This window comes from Molossus molossus, unplaced genomic scaffold (assembly GCF_014108415.1).
Source record: "Molossus molossus isolate mMolMol1 unplaced genomic scaffold, mMolMol1.p scaffold_m16_p_11, whole genome shotgun sequence".
In the NCBI taxonomy this organism is placed as follows: Eukaryota; Metazoa; Chordata; class Mammalia; order Chiroptera; family Molossidae; genus Molossus; species Molossus molossus.
Genome location: NW_023425346.1, coordinates 9,403,506 through 9,426,307, shown reverse-complemented (window position 1 = coordinate 9,426,307; position 22,802 = coordinate 9,403,506). Strand labels below are relative to the sequence as shown.

At 46.2% G+C, this 22,802-nt stretch overlaps 1 protein-coding gene across 2 annotated transcripts in view; it reads left to right on the top strand.

Annotated features, from left to right (window-relative positions):
• The first annotated feature begins 2,749 nt into the window (after positions 1-2,749).
• Positions 2,750-22,802, top strand: part of RALB (RAS like proto-oncogene B) — a 50,334-nt gene continuing 30,281 nt past the window's right edge. Inside the window, exons 1-2 of one of the 2 annotated variants that reach the window (XM_036254497.1) lie at positions 6,796-6,885; positions 9,270-9,420. The gene's annotated coding sequence lies outside the window, so the exon portion shown is untranslated. Of the gene's footprint in view, positions 2,892-6,795; positions 6,886-9,269; positions 9,421-22,802 lie in introns of those variants that run through there. The other variant, XM_036254496.1, reaches the window with a different exon arrangement.

Sequence of the window (22,802 nt, the reverse complement as noted above, 5' to 3'; positions counted from 1 at the left end):
GGATGAATTCCCATCTCCTTATAACCTAGAAGCCCCGCATGATCTGGCTCCCACCTCCCTCTCTGGTGTGGCCTCCTTCCCCTGACCCAGCACTCCGTCCAGGCCTCCTGTCTATTCTCAAGACTACCTGGCTGTTTCCTGCCTTAGGAGTTTGTGCATGCTTGTTACTCTGCTAGGAATGTTCTCTCCTTCCCCTCACTCCCCACTTTTTCCAAGATTGATCCATTTTCACCCTTCAAGTCCTAGCTTAAATGTCACTTACCAAGAGAGCTTTTTGACCACCCAATCTCAAGTAATTTGCAGTGACACAATTTGTAATTATAGAGTTGCTTGTTTGTTTACTGGTTTATTATCTGTTCTTTTGTCTGACTGGTTCACCACGGTGTCCCCAGCTCAGCACCCTTTAGGGCCTTGTCTCAGTCAGAGCAGGCCGAGCTATGTGGCTGTTACCACTTCCAAATCTTAGTACCTTCAAACGACAAAGGTGTGCTTCTCAGTCATGCAAAATGCCCATCACAGGCTGGTAGTGTTGGGGTGTTGGTGAGTGCTCACTGTAGGTCCCTGGCTGATGGAGCAGCCACACTCCCAAACACGCCCAGTGCCCATACATTAGAGAAGAGATCTCTGGAGGGCCTGGCACAGGCAGATAAATTCTCCAGTACAAAAATGATTTATGTGTCACTTCCACTCACAAATCATTGGTTGGAGCAGGTCACATAGCCTTACTCTGTAACAGGGAGCTGGAAGTTCAATCCTACCCAGTGCCATGACACTGGTCTTGTTCCCTGAACTACTCATTTCACTTGGAGGGGCTGCTGCAGCCTCTCCTGTCTAAACTTGGATTTGATAAAATGGTCACCATGGCAGGTCCTTTCCAGAAGGCTGCACAGAGTGTTGCACTGCGATCGTGTTGCACACCCCCAGATGGGCCTTGGAAGGAAATGCTGCCCTTAGGTTGGTTACAAAACGCTTGCTTGTGCATTGTGGTTTCTGGTGGCCATCACAACTTAAGCTAACATTTGTTCAGTACTCACCAAGTTCCCAGCACGGCACTGAGAGCTTTACATGTAATCTCATTTAAATCTTCACACCTAAGTGTGGAGTTGCTATTCCGATTGGGAAGCTGGGGCAACTGAAGGCTACATTGGTTAGGTAACTTCCTAATTAAGTAATTGCTAATTATATGGTAGAGCCCTCTTTTGAACCTTTGCATCTTGATTCCAAACCTGTGCACTTAAAACATTTTTCCCCTTTATTGATTTTAGAGAGAGAGGGAGAGAGATAGAAACATTGATGAGAGAGAACATTGGTTGGCTGCCTCCTGCATGCCCCCCACCGGGATTTTGGCCCACAATCCGTGCATGTGCCCTGACGGGGAATCGAACCAGCAACCTCTTGGTGCCTGGGTTGATGCTCAACCACTGAGTCATACTGGCGGGGCCAAACCTGTGCACTTAATCGTTACTCCATAGGAGGAGGTTTGGGTCTGATTTCTATTCTAGGTTCTATATACCAGAGAGCTGCTTTTTTGAGCACTTTTTCTCCCTTATAGTACCTAGCACAATGTCATAAAATTAGCATGCAGAAGTTTTAACATATACCAGAAGAGTGAAACAATACTTAAGATAGCCGACTAACACGTCGATATTTGTCCCGTTACATGGTTTTTGTTATGCCTGTTACTTAAGACTAACGTAAAGCTTCTGTGCTTTTTGTGACAGCTGTTGGTGGAAGGCCTGGATCTGTTGGTTGCTTATATGTAACAATCTAATCAAGGCACAAAGCCTCTCATATAATACACATGTATCCTAATGTATAATTATCAACACTGAAAGAATTAATTACATGGTACTAGCTGCTGTGGATATAAAATTGAACAAGAACTAGTTTCCTTCCCCAGAGATTACAAAGGCAGATATTTAACAGTTAATTGCAATACAGTGTGTTGTGCCATGAGGTTTGTGTAGGGGTCTGTGGGACCACAAACCCTGCAGAGGCGTGGAGGGAGGCTTCAGCTCTAGAAACAAACGGTTAGTTGTGAACATCAACCTGAGGTGAAGCCCTATTTGGTTGCAGACTTACAAGTTCCCGGGCTTTGGAGGACAGGGGCAGGTTCTGGGAGAAAAACCTGTTGGCCATGAGCTTTCCCACTGCACTTCCTGCAACAAGGCTAGCTCTGGGGTTCGGACTCTTGACCTCTTGGACTGGGTCAAATATTGACAGGTATTGGTCAAGAAACTCCATTACTGCTTATGGGACGTCATTAGCCAAGCGAGTGGTGGCGGCAGACGGAGGTCGCTTCTCGCAGACCCCGGACCCTTCGACACCCGCGCTGCAGCGTACTTTTCCTTAGTTTTCTACCTCAAGTATGTGCTTCCCTTTTGCTTTCCACTACTCTGCCTCGCCCTTACCTACATGCACTACGAGAGCAACCCCCGCACGTCCACACCCACAGCCCAGACTGGCTCCACGATCCTCCACTGCAGCATCGGTCACGTGCAGCGCCTCTGCCGCCAAGAGGAGGAAATGGAGGGGGCGGGGCCAGCGTGCCGAGCCCGCCCCTCCCTCCTGAGGCGGCTTATCATTGGCGAAGCGTACTTCCCAGCCTCCTGAGGCTTGAAAGCTCCGCTTCAGATTGGCTAATAGTCGCCCAGTGGGCGTGGCCTCCAGGGGTGGGAGCGGAAGGGAGGGCGCGCTCTCGAGGGGAGGGGTTGCCTGGGCAACGCCGGGGGCGCGCTTAGGGGTGGGGAAGCGATCCCTGGCTGCTCAATGACAAATCGGCTGGGGACTGCTGGGGTCCGGCCCCAGGAGGAGGCCGAGGAGAGGGCGGGGCGGGTTTAAGAGCAGCGTGCCTGTGACGGACGGCAGAGGCGGCGCCGGACGGGTCCCAGGTGAGAATGTCCGGGCCCGACAGACCCCTCGGGGTGGGGTGGGGTGCGGGCTGGGGAAGTGGGGTGCGCCACCCGGCGCCCTCCTGCCCCCACGCTCTCCGCGCAGGGCTGTGGCCGGCGGCCGGACACGTCGCACCTCGGTGCCGGTGCAGGGCGACGCGGGAGCAGCGGCTCGGGGAGGTCCCCTGGAGAAAGCCTCCGGGCCTCCTAGACCGGTTTGGAGCTGAGGAAATGGGGGCGGCGCCCCAGCCTCTCCCTTTTCACCGCTCCTTCCCTTTTCCCACAAATGGCTTCTGCTTCCACTTCCTGCCCTTTCGGGCCTCCAGCCCGTGGATGGGCCACTTCCTCAGTCCCTTAGTTGCCGCCGTGGGCAGGGTAAGAGCTCAAGTGTTGCAAACTTCCCAGTACCTTAAGAACTCGTACATGGACTGAGCAGGGGCCATGTTCCAAAAGTAGTTTGTTCTGGTTTTGGTCCTGTCTTGCAAATGAGAATGAAGTTTCTTTGCACCCTCCCCACCCTTCCCTGTAGTTTCTTTCTGGTAGGGGTGGCTCGGAATGTGGCACCATGGACTTGAACTGTTTGCCTGGACCGGGCTTCAACAGCCCTCTTCTTGCCTTCTTATAAGAATATAAGTTTATCCGTGGTTGGTTCAGAACTGCTAGTGGCAGAGATGGCCCCGCCCAGGCTGCTTGTTTGAGCAGTGTCCTTTCTGGGCTAATTTTCAGATGAATATTGGAAACATAACTTTGATGTTGTTATCGGTGCATCTTATGGGGAGAAGCTCTTGTGTTTGGTGGACTGATTTAGAATTGCCAATGGAAGAGGCTTGGCTGCTTGTTCATTTGTCATCTGTGCCTTGATTTCAACCCTTGTAGAACAGTGAACTTTTTGCTTTGTCCTAGTTTCCTAACCTCATTTCTTTTTGTTAAGTTTTGGGGATAGATAGTGGGTGCTGGTTATCAGAAGGGACAGTGTGTCTTTTAGATGTGTAAATGAGCCACGCTCTAAGCAGAGCTCCGAGATTCTGGGATGTCAAAGCTTGAAGCAGGTTAAGGCAATGCTTCCTAACCCTGGCACGGTAGAATGAGAATATCGAAGATCCCAGCAATGGGATGACTGTGTTGAATACTGGAAAGAACTGGAGGGCAGGGTGTGAAGACCTAGGTTTGATGCCAGTTCTGCAACTTTATTAGTGGTATGATCTTGAGTAAGGGTTTCACCTCTGTGCAGCAGAGTCCACAGCTGTAAAAAGGTGATAATACTTATCCTACTTGTTAGGATTAAGTGAAGTAAGGAATGTTTAAGGCCTTCTTTGTGGTGGGGGTGGGTGGGTGGGATGGAGGTAGGGGTGGGAATAAGGCCAAGGATATACTAAATTTCCTGTGTGTGGTTTTAGTCGAGTCAGCTGGTCTACTTTGTTTTGACCACAACTGGGTCTTTCCTTCCTTTTCTATTCACTTTATATCTCATTGGAAAAGTGGTGTGCTTATCTGAGAACTCAGCACGCTTTCCCTGTCCTGAGCAGTAGAACTTTCCCAGGATTTATGTGGAGGAAAGTGGGGTATAAGTTATTAGATATCTTTCGGGGATATGGGACCTAGACACACAAAGACGGGAAAATAAGAATTAGAGTCTCAAACGGGATCTAAATGGGTCTTGGTAGAAGGTGGAAGAAGTGGAAGAGTTTTAAATTCTTGCCTTAATTCTTCAAAGTTCTTGCCTTGGCTGAAGATGGCTTGAGAATGGAATTTTTTTTTTTTTTATTTATTTTTTTATCCTCATCCGAGGACATTTTTGCATTTATCTTCAGATAGAGAGGGAGGGAGAGAGGGAGGAAGAGAGATAGAGAAACATCGATGTGAGAGAGACACAGTGAGTGATCGCCTCACACACCCCTAACCGGGGCTGGGGACAAACTGCACCGAGGTACGTGCCCTTAGCAGGAACCGAACCCAGGTCTCTCTGTCCATGGGCTGACGCTCTAACCACTGAGCAAAACCACCCAGGGTGAGAATGGAATTTTTAAACCAGAGTTGAGACAGTCCTTTTTGTCACATCACCCAACCTCACAATATCTCTTTGCATTCAGTTTCTAAATTCTTAGGCAGTCATCGAATTTGGAAACATAATTGGAAACCTTTTCTAAAAGCTAAATTTGGAGACAGTATAACAATCCAGAACTACAGTGCTGGAAGAGATCTTGGTAAATTCCTGTAACATTTCCAGTGTATTTATCTCAAGATGTGCAAGAGTCCCGCTTTCATGGGCTCCAAGTACTTCTAAACACGCAGCCCCCGCCCTGATGTACGGACGGACACCTGGATTTGTCTTTTCTTTTTAAGTGAATTCATGTGGTTGAGGATAAGTCTGAATCAGAGAGCCAGAGTACCAGAGGAAATGGAACTCATGTGGAGGGCGTGGGTGGATAAGGAGAAGGAGGGAAACTGTCGTTTATTGAGCATCAACTATCTGCTTGGCCCAGACCCACAGATCTACCCGATACCAGATAAATAATCTGGCCTTGGAGATAATACTTGACCTTGAGCTGTCTCCTTTAGCTCCTCTTATTTTGCTATCCAGGAATACAAGTATGGGTGTGTATGTGTACATATTCTTAGATGTTTCAAAAGTGGGGGCAGTAGGCCAGAGGGTGCATGAGCTTCTGGTTGGGTGAGAGTGGAAAGAAAGATGAAGAGAGTGTGGAAGCTGAGTATCAAAACTACAAAGTATGTGGTTACTATAGCAACTGCAAAATGCCAGCCAGGTCTCAATTTCAAGTTTGTTAGTTTTTTTTTTTTTTAATCCTCACTCGATATTTTTCCATTTATCTTCAGATAGAGCGAGAGGGAGAGAGGGAGGAAGAAAGAGAGAGAGAGAAACATCAATGAGAGAGAGAGAAATATTGATGTGAAAGAGACACATCAGTTGGTTGCCTCCTGCATGACCCCCGTCGGGGCCGGGGATGAACCAAAACCAAGGTACGTGCCCTTGGCCGGAATCGAACCCGGACTCTTTGGTTCTTGGGCTGACGCCAAACCAGCCAGGGCCATCTGTATATTTTTAAGAATAAAACTCACTGGCAAAGTAACTGAAAAAAATCTTGGTGAACCTAAATCAAACCCCCACCCCGTTATTTTAAATCTGTGGATGCATTTATTTGCTTGGCAAATCTTAATTTCTTTTTTGAAACCCTGATACATTTTAATTATCCACCTGGATAGAGGGGCTTTATTCTTTCTTTCTTTCTTTCTTTCTTTATTTTTATCTTCACCCGAGGACATTTTTTCTGTTTTTGTTCAGATAGAGTGGGAGGGAGAGAGAGGAAGAAAGAGAGAAACATCGATGTGACAGGGACACATCAAGTGGCTGCCACCCGCATGACCCAACCGGGGCTGGGGACAAACCGCAACCAAGGTACATGCCCTTAGCGGGAACCAAACCCAGGACTCTCTGGACCGCAGGCTGACGCTCTAACTGCTGAGCCAAACCAGCCAGGGAAATCTTTCTGAAGTGACTGTCGGTGAAGAGAAGAGTTTAGGCATCTTGAGCTTGAAGCCTCATTAAATGACCTCTCTGTTTCCTTCCATCTCTAAAGATTCTGTGACTAATATTTTCATGTAACTTATCCTTTGAATCCAGCATATTTATAATGAGAGTTCATAAATCATGTTAAACTGTAACTTCAGATAATGGAATCTTCTGAGAATCATGTTTGTTCATCCTGACCCAGTTGAAAATGGTTAGAGTCACCATTAGGCAGACTGGAAAAGTCAGCACAATTTGATTTCCGTTCTTCCTATTTTGGGCCCTTTTCCCATTCGCCGCCCTTATTTATGAGCTCAGTATCTTTTTTTTCTTTCATCCTACCTCTTCCATCATTCCCTTCCTTCCCCTCCCCACCCTCATCCCCATAAAAACAGGAAAGGATTGGTGGCCAGTTTTTTATTGTGAATTCATTTATCCTGTTATCAGGAGAGGCTTTTAGCTAACATGGTACGTCTACTCGAATAGTAAGCCTTTTATTTATTTATTTAATTTATTTTTTTATGCTCACCCGAGGACATTTTTCCATTTTTTTTGTTCAGATAGAGTGGGAGGGAAAGGGAGGAAGAGAGAGAGAGAGAAACATCGATGTGAAAGGGACATACCGAATGGCTGCTATCCGCACGACCCAAACCAGGGCTGGGGACAAACTGCACCTGAGGTACATGCCCCTAGTGGGAACTGAACCCGGGCCTCTTGGGACTGCAGGCCGACGCTCTAACCGCTGAGCCAAACTGGCCAGGGCTCGAATAGTAAGCCTTTAAAAAACATCTCAAGTTATATCTGTTCAGTAGGTTCTGCCATTTTGTTTTTTAAACTTAAGTTTTATACTCAGTTCCAGTGTGGTGTGTGTGTAGCGGGTAGGAATCTCCATGACACCACACAGTTCTCAGATAGCAGCTGGGTGTCCTGCAGTTCAACCCAGTTCTGACGCAGCCTGTCCAGAGACAGCATCAGGTCCCGCGGGCAGGGCTCAGTGCCATGACCGCGTCCACCCCAGAGGCCAGCTGTGAGCTCTGACGACACCTGTGCTCCTGACCAACTGGCTGCGGGTCAGAGGTCCCATGACCCCTCCTTGGATTTCAGATGCCAGTCTCCAGTTCAGGTTGATACCTGAACGTTTCTGACCACGACTGACCATAAATCAGAGGGTCCCACAACTCCTTCCTTGGGCTCGATTAATTTGCTGAGCAGCTCACAGAAGTCAGGAAGCTGGTTTACTCACTAGATTACTGATTTGTGACAAAGGATATTAAAGGATACGAAGCAACAGGCAGATGAAGAGACACATAGCGTGAGGTCCCAAGCAAAGGAGCTTCTGTCCTCTCGGAGTCTGGGGTACAGCATGGTGGCATGGGGGGCGTTCTGGTTCCCCAACCTGGACACTCTCTGAAACTCCCCTGGTCTTTATGGAGGCTTCATTAGTAGTCATGATTGATTAAATCATTGGCCGCTGGTGACTGATTGAGCCTCCAGCCCGTCTCTGCTCCCCAGAACCAGGGGTGGGGCCGAAAGTTCCAACCCTCAGTTCAAGGTTGGTTCCCCTGGCAACCAGCCTTCATCCTTAGGTACTTTCCCAGTGTCACCTCATTAGCACAGTAAACCCAGTTGTGGAGGAAAGGGGCTTGTTGGGAATAAGGACAGTCATTTCACCGTGGTGGCTCAGAAGCCTTTTTAGGAACTGAGGAGGAGCCACCGAGTATTATAACAAAGACGCTTCGGTCGCTCTTGTCACTCAGGGCATCCAAGGGTTTGGGGAGCTGCGAGCCAGGAACTGTGGCCCAACATCAACTATATTTCTTATAAATCACAGTATTGCAACCTCTTAGTATGAAATCTAGTGGTGTTCCCCAGGCCTGCTGTCATACCCTAGGCCACCCTTGCCTGGCCTGCGGTGTCTCACATCTGCTCGAGACCTCTCTGCTTTTCCACACTATAGTTACACTGGTCTTTTGAGCTTGCAAGTCCAGTTATGCCTGAAACATGTCAGTGGCTTTCCAGTGCTCTCAGTGCAGAGGCTGAAAGCCATGAACCACGGGCCTACTGGGTGGTGAATGACCTGGCCCTTGCTTTCCTCTGGTTTCATCTCACACCAGGCTCTGCCTTTTTCTTCCTGCTCCAGGCAGCCACGAGGACCTTTCTTCAGTTTCGCAACTGTACCTTGCTTCCCCTTGCTTCGGGTCTTCCTGAAGGCGGCGCTGTGGGAGGGGAGAGCGTGGGAAAGGGAGCAGAGCATCTGGCATAGCCCGGGACTGGGAGACAGAGCTGGCCAGGGCATGGTCGGCGTTGGGGTTGGGGCTTGTGGGCCGTGGTGAATACATGGTGAGCCATTCAAGGGCTGTAAGCACGCTTTTTTTTTTTTTTTTTAATCTTCACCCTAGGATATGCTTTTATTGATTTGAGAGAGAGGGAGAGAGAGAAACATCACTTTGTTGCCTCCCATATGCACCCCGACCAAGAACCAAACCCACAGCCTAGGTATGTGTCCTGACTGGGAATCGAACGCACAACCTTTTGGTGTATGGGATGATGCTCCATCCAGCTGAGCCGTCCAGCTGGCGGCACACTTTCATTTGCATTTTCCGACAGTTCGCAGCAGGGGTTGTGTGGGGAACAGGTTGAGGGCCAGCTCAGGTGGCACTGAGAATCCGTCAGGAAGTGTGGCTGTTCAGTGGTGGCGGCTGGGGCTGGGGTGTGGAGAGGAGATGGAAGAAGCAGATGGATTTAAAGTGTATTTTGGACATGGAATCAGTAGAATTGTCACTGGAAAGGGACTGGGACCGTGGCAGGTCTGCCCTGGCACGGTCTGGAATAAATGGGTTTTTACTTTGCAGGAAAGATCTCACGATTCAAGTCCAGGTGACGTTGAGAGTACGTTTATTAAAGCTGGGGACAGTGAGACAGGGAAGGCTTCAGGTAGAAGAGGCAAGACCATCGCAGCAGGAGTGAGCCCAGGAGGAGCTGCCGTTGGAGAGTCCAGCCGAGGTGAGGCTGCCTTGACGCTTGAGAAGAAAAGTCGGAGTCAGAAGTGAGCCAGCTGGGCTGTGTGGACTCAGGAAACACAGGGGCAAAAGGAGGGCCCTTGGAGACAGGGTTAAGGGGTTAGTCTGGGATGAGCTACTGCTGTCCTCTGCTCCCCTGGTTACAAGTCTTGTGGGGACCCTTTGAGCTCAGCAGAAAGAAAGCAAACGTACATGTCTGAGGAGAGAAGCGGGGCAAGGCGTAGATGTGCTCTCGGGAGAGCGTGCACTGGGTCCTCTGTCTTGAGAGTTTTTATCTGCTTTCTAAAGGCAGGAATTTTAGGGGAGGTCTCGGGAGAATCTCAGTAGAATGTTCATCAGCTTCCCAGGTGTGTCCTTTCTCTGGTCAGTTTCACCTTCAAAGAATGTCATGGGGAGTGGGGTCTGGAATGTGTAAACCATTTGTTCCTGAGTGTCCTTGGTTAGGGAAGATAAGACCTTGCAATTTATTATCTGGCCATAAATTGTTCAGCCACTTAACTGTCTCTCTCAGTTTCCCCATGCCACTTGCCGAGGAATTCTCCTAGCTTCTTACTCTTCTACCTCCAGGACTAGTCACAAGTGGAGTTGGGGGAGAGGCAAAGGGAATCAAAGATGACTCCCAGGTTTCTGGCTTTTAGTGATGCCTCATATGTGACCGGTTATTCTAGTAACGACCAGAGGTGGATTAGCGGAGACGGTGCAGATTCTAAGGGGGAGATTCACGAGTGCTGTTTTGGGAATGGTAAGTATGCGGATCTAGCCACTGCCGTGTGGGAGAGGTGGCAGTAGGCAGAGGGCTGTGAGTCTGGAGGTCAGAAGAATGACCAGGCCGCATTTGAAGAGTTTGGGAGCTGCACAGGAAGTCGCTGGCGTGGACGAGATCACCGAGGGGAGAGCAGAGGGAGAAGGTTAAGACGGCTGTGAGGAGTCCTGGCATTCGGGAGCCAGGTAAAGGAAGGGAGCGGGCGGACATCCAGAGAAAGAGCTGCTGGAGGAGCCCAGCCCTGGGAGCATGTGCTGCAGAGGCCGGAGGGGCTGACCTGGAGGGAGATGCCCAGGGGGATCTTTGCCTTTCCAGGCAAAATTTTATCACATTCACTACACGCTCATTTTTAAAAGGAGGAGAGGGAGGGGATGGGCAGGGAGAAAGAAATAAACGTTTTTATTGGAGTTTGCAACATGGAGTTTATTGGTTTCTTGATGAGACCGGTTTGCATGAGGTTTTGCTGGGGAGGAAGCCAGACTGGAAGGGCTGTCATCAGGGAAGCAGCAAGGGGAGGGAACACAGGGCTTTGCTGCCAGAGTGGGGCCGGTGGGCCAGCAGCAGCATCGTGGAGGTTGGTGGTGCAGAATCTTGGGCTCCACTCCTGCCCCATGGAATCAGAATATGCATTTTAACAAGGTTCCCAGGTAATTTGTGTCTATGCTAAGGTTTGAGAAGCCTTGGTATAGATAACCAGGGCTATAGAGAAATAGTGTCACCTGCTAGAGGGACATGTGGGGATCAAAAAGGATGAAGATGAAATAGAACGAGTCTGCATGCTATTGGGGGATGGACCTACAGAGAGGTAAAGACTGGTTGATGATGCAGGAAAAGGAGATGGTTGGAGTGACCATCTTGGGCTTGGGGGTGGGGCCACATGGCGTCCAAAGCCTGTGCAGGGCGTGGCTTTTGCTAAGAGCAGGAGCAAGCTCTTTGCAGAGGATTGAGGGGATTCCGCACTGAGAGAAGTGCTGAACGGGGAGTGACGGTGGGGGCGGGGAGGGGCACCACCTGGCCCTGGGCACATGGCATGAGGGGAAAACAGCATCTACTTAGGATTTGGTGTCCCCAGGGCACACCCACCTCTCTGGAAAGCCAGAAGGTAGAACATTCTTAGAAGCAGTGAGGATCTTAAAGAGTTTGTTGGTGCCCCCAAGGGCTTGGGGGTGGGGTAGCAGAGGAATTAGTCATTTCAGGGGATGGGGGCAGCTCTGTTGGTACGAGAATCTCCCTCTGAAAGACAGAAGAGCGGGGATGCTTCTGGTGGTGACTCAGCAGAGGGGTGCTCAGCAGCATGCGGCCCTCCCGGAGAGCGGCGGGCCCTGTTCTAGCAGCGTGGTCCCCAATCTTGGCTGGGTAGCTGACAGTTTCCTGGTGCTTGTTCCCTAAGGCTTCATACACTGACACAGCAGGGAAGAGAATGGAATGAAAGACTGTTTCTGTTAGGGAAATTTCAGGACCTGCTTGGCGATTAGGGCAGGTCATGATACGCCATCAATAATGCCTCTGAAGGCACATGACATTGTCTTCAGATAATGGGCTGATAGAGAAGAAAGAAGGGTCTAAGGACCTCTGTTGGTGGTAATATTCTTACTCATATGCCTTTAGTATTATTACAAAGAAACAACAGATCCAAAATGGACTCACTTTTGCTAGGCCCCACTGAGACAGAATTCCTAACCTAACTGCAGTGTCAGCCTCTCCCAGGAACAGAATTCTAGTCCAGTCCATCTGGAATTCCCTGGTCAGCACTAGTGAGGTCTCCTGCCTGATAAGACCCTCTACGACCCCTACGACCTTGCCTGAAACAATTAACTTCTTTAATTTTCTTGCCCATAAAAACCTTCCATTTTGTGCAGTCCCTCCGTGTGCCCTTCTGGTTGTTAGATGGGGTGCTTAAGAAAGCCAGTGAGATCTTCACATTTCCTCCGCTGAATTTGTTCCTCAGCTGTACATCCCATTGTTCCTCCCCGGTTCCTCTGGCAGACAGGGCAGGTGTTGTCCCTGCTTTTCTGGTGGAAACTGGAGGCCCAGTGGGGTGAAGGGACTTCTCCAGTCAGTACAGCGCGTGAGTGGCTGGGTGGGGCCTGGTGTGCGCCCTCAGGGGCGCCTCCGCTGTCAGGGCACAGAAACCCCCTTCCTCAAGGACTGGCCGCTCCTCCTGCCTGGGCACAGCTTTGGCCCTAGTTTCTTTCTCCAGACTTTCTAACATATCAGTGATGTTCAAAAACCAGTGAAGTGCTTACTCAGAGCAGGTGTTGTGATGGGTGTTTTCTTATTTACCTTCGTAGTGACCCCGAGGATACAGATGCCTCTGTATTTTACAGATCAGACTGAGGCGATCCATTTCCTCATGGCAGATGCCAGACTTCAAGGCCAGTGTTTCTCCTCCTGTCCCACACTGTAGCTGGTATATAACTACTTTAGAAGAATTGTGTTATCAAATATATAACATAAAATTCACCACTTTAACCATTTATAAGTATACAGTTCTGTGCCATTAAGTACATTCACACTGTTATAAAATCACAATCCATCTCCAAGACGTGTTTTATCATCCTGTCCTGAAACTGCCCATTAAATACTAACTCCTCATCCTCCCCTCCCCCTAGCCCTTGGCAGTGACTATTCTACTTTCTATCTCTATCTATAATTTGGTTACTGTAGGTGCCTCATATAGGTGGAATCATGAGGTATTTGTCCTTTTGTGTCTGGCTTATTTCACTTAGTATAATGTCCTCAACTCATTCATGTTGTAACCTGTGTCAAAATTTTACTACTTTTTAGACTGAACAGTATTCCATTGTGTGGATGGACCACATTTTGCTTTCCATTTATCATCAGTGGACATTTGGGTTGCTGCCACCTGTCCACTGTTGTGAAGAATGTATTTGTGGACACGGGTGTACAAATATTTACGGTTCCTGTGTTCACTGTCTGGGTACATGATAACTGCCCTTTGTCACACATTTCCTCCCAGGTCTTTGTTTCAAGACGTGTGCTCTGGTTGCCTGTGCATTTCTTTCTCGCTAATGAGTTTTCTGGCCCACAGTTTGGTGTCACTGGTAGAAATTCCTGTATTTCACATCAAGTCTGAAGGTCTCCACCCCACCACAGTCCACTAGTGGAGCAGCCTTGTGGTGTGTCTCAGTGCAGACTCTGAAGTCAGACGGCTGGGGTTCCAGGCCAAGCCCCGCATTGATTGGCTAAGTGACCTTGCGGGTTACAGAGTTCTGTTGGGGTGCATGCGACAGACCAGCAGTCATGGAAATGGAAGTGCGTCTCTAACGGTAGGATGTCATTGGGAGAAATAATTGGAACAGGGACACGTATGCTAGTTCCAAATTTGATCTTTAGCTATTGAGAGATGAAGTAGTTCTAATGTCCTTGAGGCTGCTTTTGCAGATGGAAGGAACAGGAGTTTTTATAAATTAGTAGAACTCTCTAGGGCCAGTGACATCCCAGATCCATTGAGCAAGGGCATGGTGGAAGAGGACTTCATTTCAGAAAAACTGTGCATTAAACAAAATAATCAGAGCTTGCAGATCACCTCCCACCATTTCTTGTTGCTTTGTCGTTCAGGAAGGTCATCATATCAGTGAATTAACTTTTCAGAGTTTACCAGTTACCATCTGTCTTCTTGAGGCCTCACAGCCCAGCTGGAACTTGGGTTTTCTGTCCCACAGGTATCCGGCACCTCCGAAGTACCAGGCACACCGGGCCCATGCAGATGAATGGGCAACTCTCAGGGTGGTGGGAGAAACAGACTGCACCTCGGAGGAAATTCTGCTTCACCCCAGGGCGACAGGAGGCTGTGCTGATGGGCGTGGGGCCCTGTACTGATAGACGGGGCGCGTCCGCTGTGCTGGGGAGATGAGGAAGGTGGGGGGAAGCACCAGGCTGCGTGTGACATTACAGGGGCCCTCATCAGGAGAAAGGGCGGTCCTGGCAGAAGGAATAACACCCGCATAGAGGGACGGATGAGAAGTAGAGGCTGAAGAGGAGCAATTGCAGAGTTTTCTGGTTTTGTTTTTTCATGATTTTGTTAAATTTGTTTTTCTTTTCTTCAGGCAGAATAGCAAATAAAGAAATGTTCCTTAGGGAACAGAAATACCTAAAATAAATTTCCTTAGGCACACAGCGTCACTAATTTGTTTTGCAGATTTAATTTCGGGGGGGAGGGGCCTGGCTGGTTTGGCTCAGTGGTTAGAGCGTCGGCCCGTGGACCAGAGAGGCCCGGGTTCGGTTCCCGCTAAGGGCACATACCTTGGTTGCAGTTTGTCCCCGGCCCGGTTGGGGTCGTGTGGGTGGCGACAACTCGATGTTTCTCTCTCTCTCTCTTCCTCCCTCTCTCCCTCCCGCTCTTTTTGAAGATAAATGCAAAAATGTCCTCCGGGGAGGATTAAACAAATAATGATAATAATAAAAAAAATGGGAAAGGAACTTAGATCCTTTCATTCAACTCCCTTGCTCTCCCAGGCAAGGAAACTGAGTCATACGTGTATGTAAACAAATACCTGCACCCTGATGCTGAGAGGCAGCAGCTGCGCAGGGGCGGCCGCTCCTGGGCGACACCAGGGAAGCTCCGGGAACCACCGACTTAAGTCGTTCCTTACCTGGACCGTCCCATTGGAGCACCCCAATTAATGAAAAGCAATAAAAATATACACATTTACCAAATCGAGCAGTCAAAGCTGAGTATTTTCACCTAATAGAAATATTTACCAGAGGTCCAGGCAGCCTCCCCGAGCTTGTGTCTGTTGGCGATTGTTAGCAGCTGCTAGAGGCTGTCCTCGGGCGGCCCCGCCACGTTCCCGCCCTCCGCCGCCTAGCCCGCAGGGTCGCTCCCCACGAGGGTGGCCTGGGTCCTTCGTGAGACGGTCAGTCAGAAAAATCACTGCTCATCGAATAGCAATCACATGATCAGAAATCCTTATTTAAATCAGTGGGTGAAATGATAGGTTCTTATAAAAACTAGGTTGCTCTAATTTGTAAAGAGTTTCTCTGGTGAAACTGTAGGCACTTTGCATATTGCATTGAAATACCAAGCCACTAAGGTCACAGTTTGTCGTTCACTCTGAGACTTGTTTGATAAGTAAACTTACTTTACTTGATGATCTGGTAATCTCTGCTTTAAGGGTTTGTGTCATAACTAGTAATGATAACCTCATAATAAGTTCAAAAAATATTTAAGTAATGATCTCAAGAGATTCAGATTCTTTTTTTTTTATCCTCACCCGAGGACATTTTTCCATTTTTGTTGAGATAGAGTGGGAGGGAGAGAGAGGAAGAGAGAGAGAAAAACATCGATGTGAAAGGGACACATCGAGTGGCCGCCTCCCACACGACCCCAACCGGGGCCGGGGACAAAATCCAACCGAGGTACATGCCTTTAGCAGGAACCGAACCCCGGACTCTCTGGACCGCAGGCCAACGCTCTAACCACTGAGTCAAACCGGCCAGGGCAAGAGATTCAGATTCTTTTGTGACACATTTTCAAAGCTTCAAAAATAAAATTAATGTCATCCTCTTGTCAAATGTTGCTTTGGAAACAAGAATGTAGTGGCTTAAACTTTTTATGATTTTGACCGTGGTAGTGGAAGTAAGATGTGGATGAATCAAAGTGTTAAATTTACACCGTATACTAGGTTTTATGATGACCATAATTTGGATAAAATTTATGTTATTTAGGCTGCAGCATGATTTATATGATCATAAAGGGAAATATTCCTGCAGGAGGGAAAAGAGGGACTGGTACCTGCCCTCGTGGAGTTTCATTGTAGTGGAAAAAGTAAGTGAAAAGCAGGGGAAAAAGCAACTGCAAGTGATCTGCAGTAAAAGTGGGGGCCTGGAGGGCGGTGGACAGGGGCCTTACTGAGGTGCTGAGGTCCAGGACGGCCTACAGGAGCAGGTATCTGTGAATGGTGACTGTGCAAAGGCTGGGGAGGGGCATTGGGAGGGGGAAGAGTAGTAGGCCGTGAGGCTGGAGAGGTGGAGACTGATGGGAGGGAAACCTGGGTTCTGGAGACGTCATTTGCCCCTGCAGTAAGCTTTATTCCTGGGCATGCGGTTATGTGAGCCAGTAAGTAACTTTTTGCTTAAGCTACTATCAATTGGGGTTTCTTTTATTGTGGACAAGTGTACTAACTGTACAAGGGGTAGAATATATAAATTCTCTGAAAACACCTTTAGCTGGAGTTGGCTGTATGTAGAGTTCAAGCTTTAGTCATTGAGAAGGAAGTATTTTTGTGTCATATTTTCCCCTTGGCCCTCCCCGGGTCTGATTCCCTGGACTTGAGTTGTGTGTATACTTTCAAAGCCGTAAGTACAGTCGGTTGGGACTCCCTTGGTTGGAAGTGATAGCAACTCCCTGTCAGTGAGCTGCTACCACAAAGGGGGATTTATTGGGAGGGTAGCAGTGTGTGTCCTTGACTCGGAAGAGAAATAAAAATCCAAGCCAAGGAAGGGGCCAGGATGAGGCTGGGGCTCGGGCAGCGGGAACCAGCACCCCGAATGCCGCCAAGACTGTTGCATCGCTTCTCCTCATGTGCTGATTCTGTCTCTTTCTTGCTGTAGGTCAGCGTTTGCTGTTTGGGAGAAACCATAGCGGCCAATGTGTAAAAACAAGCGGCCTGTAGACATGCGTTGTTTGCTCACAGTGCTTTTACAAATCGATGTAGTTATTAACTTTTAAAAGGGGAGATTTCACATAAAAATCCAATGGCGTCTCTTAAAAAATGTGGAGTCTGGCATTCCTGAAGCAGCATCTGCTGGTGCCAAGGAGCTGCCTGTCCTTCCGGAAGGGGCAGCACGCTATCCAAGGGGCCCCCGCAGTCCTACCTCTGTGTGGGGGCTCCCTCCCCCAGCTTAGCCATCGTGGACCCGGGTCGCTCAGTCTGACCCCATACCTGGCTCGGGTCCAGTGCCCTCCTTGGGACCAGTTTCTGCCATACTAACCTGCCATGTCTCATCTCCCTCACCCTCTCCCCTCTCCTGTAATAACCATAAAGATGGCGGAAGGGAGCAGTTTCTAGAAAAGGGATGCTAGGCAGACAGTATCTTAAATTGTGTATTTGGAAAAAAATTGTGTTATTTAGTAAAATCTTTTTTATTGTATTTTATTGTTGACAGTATTACAGATGTCTCTCATTTTCTTTTTTTTTGTCTCCCTCCACCCAATCCCTGCCCCACCCCAGGCCTTCACCATGCTATTGTCTGTGTCCGTGGGTTATACATGTATGCATATATATTAATTATTATATATTCATTATATATAATATATCATATTAATATAAACAATATATGAATAACATTAATTAGTTAATATTATATAATTAATATGTATTAATCTCTTGTTGTCGCCCCCCCTCCCCCCCAAGATCTGTTATTCTGTTCCATGCATCTATACCTCTGGACCTATTTTGATCGTCAGTGTATTTTGTTCTTTAGATTCCACTTATAAGTGAGATCATTTGTCTTTCTCTAACTGGCTTATTTCGCTTAGCATAATATTCTCCAGATCCATCCATGCTGTCTCAAAGGGCAAGAGATCCTTCTTTTTTACAGCTTCATAGCATTCCATTGTGTAAATATACCACAGCTTTTTATCCACTCATCTACTAATGGGCACTTGGGTTGTTTCCAGATCTTAGCTATTGTAAATAGTGCTGCCATGAACATAGGAGTGTATGTAGTCTTTCTGATTGGTGTTTTGGGATTCTTGGGGTATATTCCCACAAGTGGGATCCCTGGGTAAAACAGCAGATCCATTTTTAACTTTAACTCTTTGAGGATCCTCCATGTGATTTTCCACGGTGGCTGCACCAGCCTGCATTCCCACCAGCAGTGCACGAGGGTTCCCTTTTCTCCACACCCTCGCCAGCGCTTGTTATTGGTTGATGGCGGCCATTCTGGCAGGTGTGAGGTGATATTTCATTTGCATCTCTCTGATAATTAGTGACACTGAGCATTTTTGCATGTGTTGATTGGCCATCTGTTTCTCCTCTTTAGAGAAGTGTCTATTCAGGTTCTTTGCCCATTTTTAAATTGGATCGTTTCTCTTCCTTGTGTTGAGGTGTATGAGTTCTGTGGATATTTTGGAAATTAAACCCTTATCAGATGTATGTTTGGCAAATATGTTTTCCCATACAGTAGGTTCCCTTTTCATTTTGTTGATGGTTTCTTTTGCCGTGCAGAAGCTTTTTAGTTGATGCAGTCCCATTCATTGCCTTTTCCTTTGTTTGCCTCACCCTAGGTGGTATATCAGTGAAAATACTGCTATGTGAGATATTTGAGATTTTACTGCCTATGTTTTCTTCTAGAATTTTTATGGTTTCGTGACTTACATTTAAGTCTTTTATTCATTTTTAGTTTATTCTTGTGTATGGTGTAAGTTGGTGGTCCAGTTTCATATTTTTTGCATGTACCTGTCCAATTTTCCCAAGTCATTTATTGAATAGACTATCTTTACTCCATTGTATGCTCTTACCTCCTTTATCAAATATTAATTGGCCATATTGGTGTCGGTTGATTTCTGGGGTCTCTATTCTGTTCCACTGGTCTACATGCCCGTTCTTGTGCCAGTACCAGGCTGTTTTGATTACAGTAGTTTTGCAGCACAATTTGATATCTAGTATTGTGATCCCTCCAACTTTGTTCCTCTTCTCAAGATTGGTGGCTATTCAGAGTCTTTTCTGGTTCCATATAAATTTTTGGAATATTTGTTATTGGTTTATTGAAAGGGATTTCTTTGAATTGTAGATTGCTTTGGGTAGTGTGGTGTTAATTTTTCCAATCTGTGAACATGGTGTACACTTCCACTTTTTTGTGTCTTTCTGTTTCCTTTTTCAGTGTCCTGTAGTTTTCTGAGTACAGGTCCTTTGCCTCTGTGGTTAAGTTTATTCCAGGTATTTTTTGTTGTTGTTGTTGCAATGATATATAGGATTGTTACTTTAATTTCTCTTTCCAAGGTTTCATTATTGGTGTATAAAAATGCCATAGATTTTTGGGTGTTGATTTTGTAACCTGCTACTTTGCTGAATTTATTTATTAAATCTAGAAGTTTTTTGGTGGAGTCTTTATGGTTTTCTATGTACAATATCATGTCATCTGTAAATAATGACAGTTTTACTTCCAATCCTTTCCAATTTGGATGCCTTCTTCTTGTCTGACTTCCTGTACTATGTTGAGTAAGAGTGGTGAAAGTGGGCATCCCTGTCTTGTTCCTGATCTTAAGGGAAATGCTTTTAGTTTTTGGCCATTGAGTATGATGTTGGCTGTAGGTTTGTCATATATGGCCTTTATTGTGTTGAGGTATGATCCCTCTATTCCCACTGTACTGAGAGTTTTTTTTTGTTTTTTTTTTTTTATCATAAATAAATGCTGGATTTTATCAAATGCTTTTTCTGCGTCTATTGATATAATCATATGATTTTTATTATTTTGTTCATGTGGTGTATTGTGTTTGTTGATCTGCAGATATTGAATCATTCTCATATCCTTAGAATAAATCCCACTTGGTCATGGTGTATGATTTTTTTTTATACATTTTTTTTGAAATATGTTTTTATTGATTTTTTTAGATATAGAGATAGAAACATGGATGTGAGAAATATTGATCAGCTGCTTCCTGCATGCCCCCTACTGGGGATCAAGACCAAAACCTGGGCATGTGCTCTGACTGGGAATTGAACCAGCATCTCTCAGTTTGTGGGACAACACTTAATCCACTGAGCCATACTGGCCAGGCTGATCTTTTTAATGTATTGCTGGATCCTATTTGCTAATATTTTCTTGAGGATTTTCACATTCATGTTCATCAGGGGTATTGGCCTATAATTTTCTTTCCTTGTGGTGTCCTCTTTTTTTATCCTCACCTGAGGATATTTTTCCATTTTTTGTTCAGATAGAGTGAGAGGGAAAGAGAGGAAGAGAAAGAGAGAGAAACATTGACGTGAAAGGGACACATTGAGTGGCCGCCTCCCACACGACCCAACCAGGACAAACTGCAACCAAGGTACGTGCCCTTAGCGGGAACCGAACCCGGATCTCTCTGGACCGCAGGCTGATGCTCTAACCGCTGAGCAAAACCGGCCAGGGCTCTCTGTAGTGTCTTTATCTGGTTTTGGAATTAGGATAATCCTGGCCTCGTAAAAAGAGCTTCCTTTTCTTGATTTTTTTTTGGAATAATTGGAGGAGGATTAGTGTTAATTCTTCTTTGAATGTTTGGTAAAACTCAGTTTTGAAGCCATCTGGTCCAGGGCTTTTGTTTGCTGGGAGTTTTTTTTATTACTGCTTCAATGTCATCAGTTGTTATTGGCCTATTTAGGTTTTCTAATTCTTCCTGAATGAGTTTTGGAAGATTGTGTGATTCTAGGAATTTGTTCATTTCACCCAGGTTGTCCTGTTTTGGGCATGTAGATGTTCAAAGTATTTTCTTAACTTTTTTTATTTTTATTTCTGTGATGTCAGTTGTTACACTCTTTCATTTCTGATTTTATTTATTTGGGTCCTTTCTCTCTCTCTCTCTCTTTTTTTTTATTCTCACCCGAGGGCATTTTTTGCGTTTATCTTCAGATAGAGTGGGAGGGAGAGAGGGAGGAAGAGAGAGAGAGAAACATCGATGTGAGAGAGACACATCGACTGGCCTCCACCCACACAACCCCAACTGAGGCTGGGGACAAACGGCAACCAAGGTATGTGCCCTTAGCAGGAACTGAACCCAGGTCTGTCTGATCCACAGGCCGATGCTCTAACCGCTGAGCCACACCAGCCAGGGCGGGTCTTTTCTCTTTGTTTCTTGATAAGTCTGGTTGAAGGTTCATCAATCTTGTTTATCTTTTCAAAGAATCAGCTCTTGGTGTCATTGATCTTTTGTGTATGTTTTTATTTTCTATGACACTTATTTCCACTCTGGTCTTTATTATTTCCTTCCTTTTCCTCACCCTGGGCTTTTCTTGTTGCTCTCTTTCTAATTCTTTTAGTTGTAAGGTTAGACAGTTTATTAGAGATTTTTTTGTTTTTTGAAGTAGGCCTGTAATGCTATGAACTTCTTTCTCAGAACTGCTTTTGCTGTGTCCCAGAGATTTTGGGTTGTTATGTGTTCATTTTCATTTGTTTCCAGGAAGTTTTGGATTTATGTCTTGATTGCATTGGTAATCCATTATTATTTAATAACAAGCTATTTAGTCTCCATGTGTTTGACTGTTTTTGAGTTTTTCTTAAATATATTTTTATTGATTTTTTAGAGAGAGAGAGGGAGGGATAGAGAGATGGGAACATCGATGTGAGAGAGAAACATCAATTGACTGCCTCCTGCATGCCCCACACTGGGGATTGAGCCCGAAACCTGGGCATGTGCGTTGACTGGGAATTGAATGAGGACCTCTCAGCCCATGGGACAATGCTCAATGCATTGAGCCACATCAGCTGGGTGAGGTTTTTTTTTTTTTTTTTTTTTTTAATTGTAGTTGATTTCTAGCTTCATGCTATTGTGATCTGAGTAAATACTTGATATGATTTCAATTTTCTTGAATATGTTAAGGCTTATTTTGTATCCTAACATATGTATCTATCATTGAGAATGATCCACGTGCACTTGTAAAGAATGTATATTCTGCCATTTTTAGATGGAATGTTCTGTAACTATCAATTAGATCCAACTGATCTAGTGTGTATTTCCTTGTTGATTTTTTGTCTAGAAGATCTATTCAGTGATGTCAATGGAGTGTTAAAGTTTCTTCCTATGACTGTATTTCTATTGTTTTCTCCCTTAAAATCCATCAGGAGTTTTTTATATACTTAGGCGCTCTTGTATTGGGTGCATATATATTAACAAGGGTTATATCTTCTTGTTGAATTGATCATTTTAGGATTATGTGGTGACCTTCTTGGTCTCTTGTTATTGACTTTATTTTGATTTTTTAAAATTGATTTTAGAGAGAGGAAGGGAGAGGGAGAAAGAGATAGAAACATTGATGAGAGAGAACATTGATTGGCCACCTCCTACATGCCCTACACTGGGGATCGAGCCCACAATCTTGGCATGTGTCCTGACTGGGAATCGAACTGGTAACCTCTTGGTGCATGGGTTGATGCTCAACCACTGAGCCATACCAGCCGGACTCGATTTCTTCTTAAAATAGTTCCTTTAACATTTCCTGCAGTGCTAGTTTGGTGGTGATGTACTCCTTTAGCTTGTTTTCTTTGTCTGGGTAGCTCTTTATTTCATCTTCAATTTTAAATGGTAGCCTGGCTGGATTGAGTAGTCTTGGGTTCATTTCTTTGCTTTTCATTACTTTAAATACTTCATGCCAATTCCTGTGGCCTGAAGTGTTTCTGTTGAGAAATCAGCTGACATTCACATGGGCACTCCCTTGTAGGTAACTTTCTCTCTCTCTTGCCTTTAAGATTATTTCTTTGTCTTTAATGTTTGTCATTTTGATTATGATGTGTTTTGGAGTAGGTCTCTTTGGTTTCATCTTGATTGGAACTCTGGGCTTCCTGAACTTGTGTGAGTTTTTTCTTCACGAGATTAGGGAACACTTAATCCATTGAGCCACACCGGCTAGGCTAGCCTCCTGCTTTTTAATTCTTTTTTATTT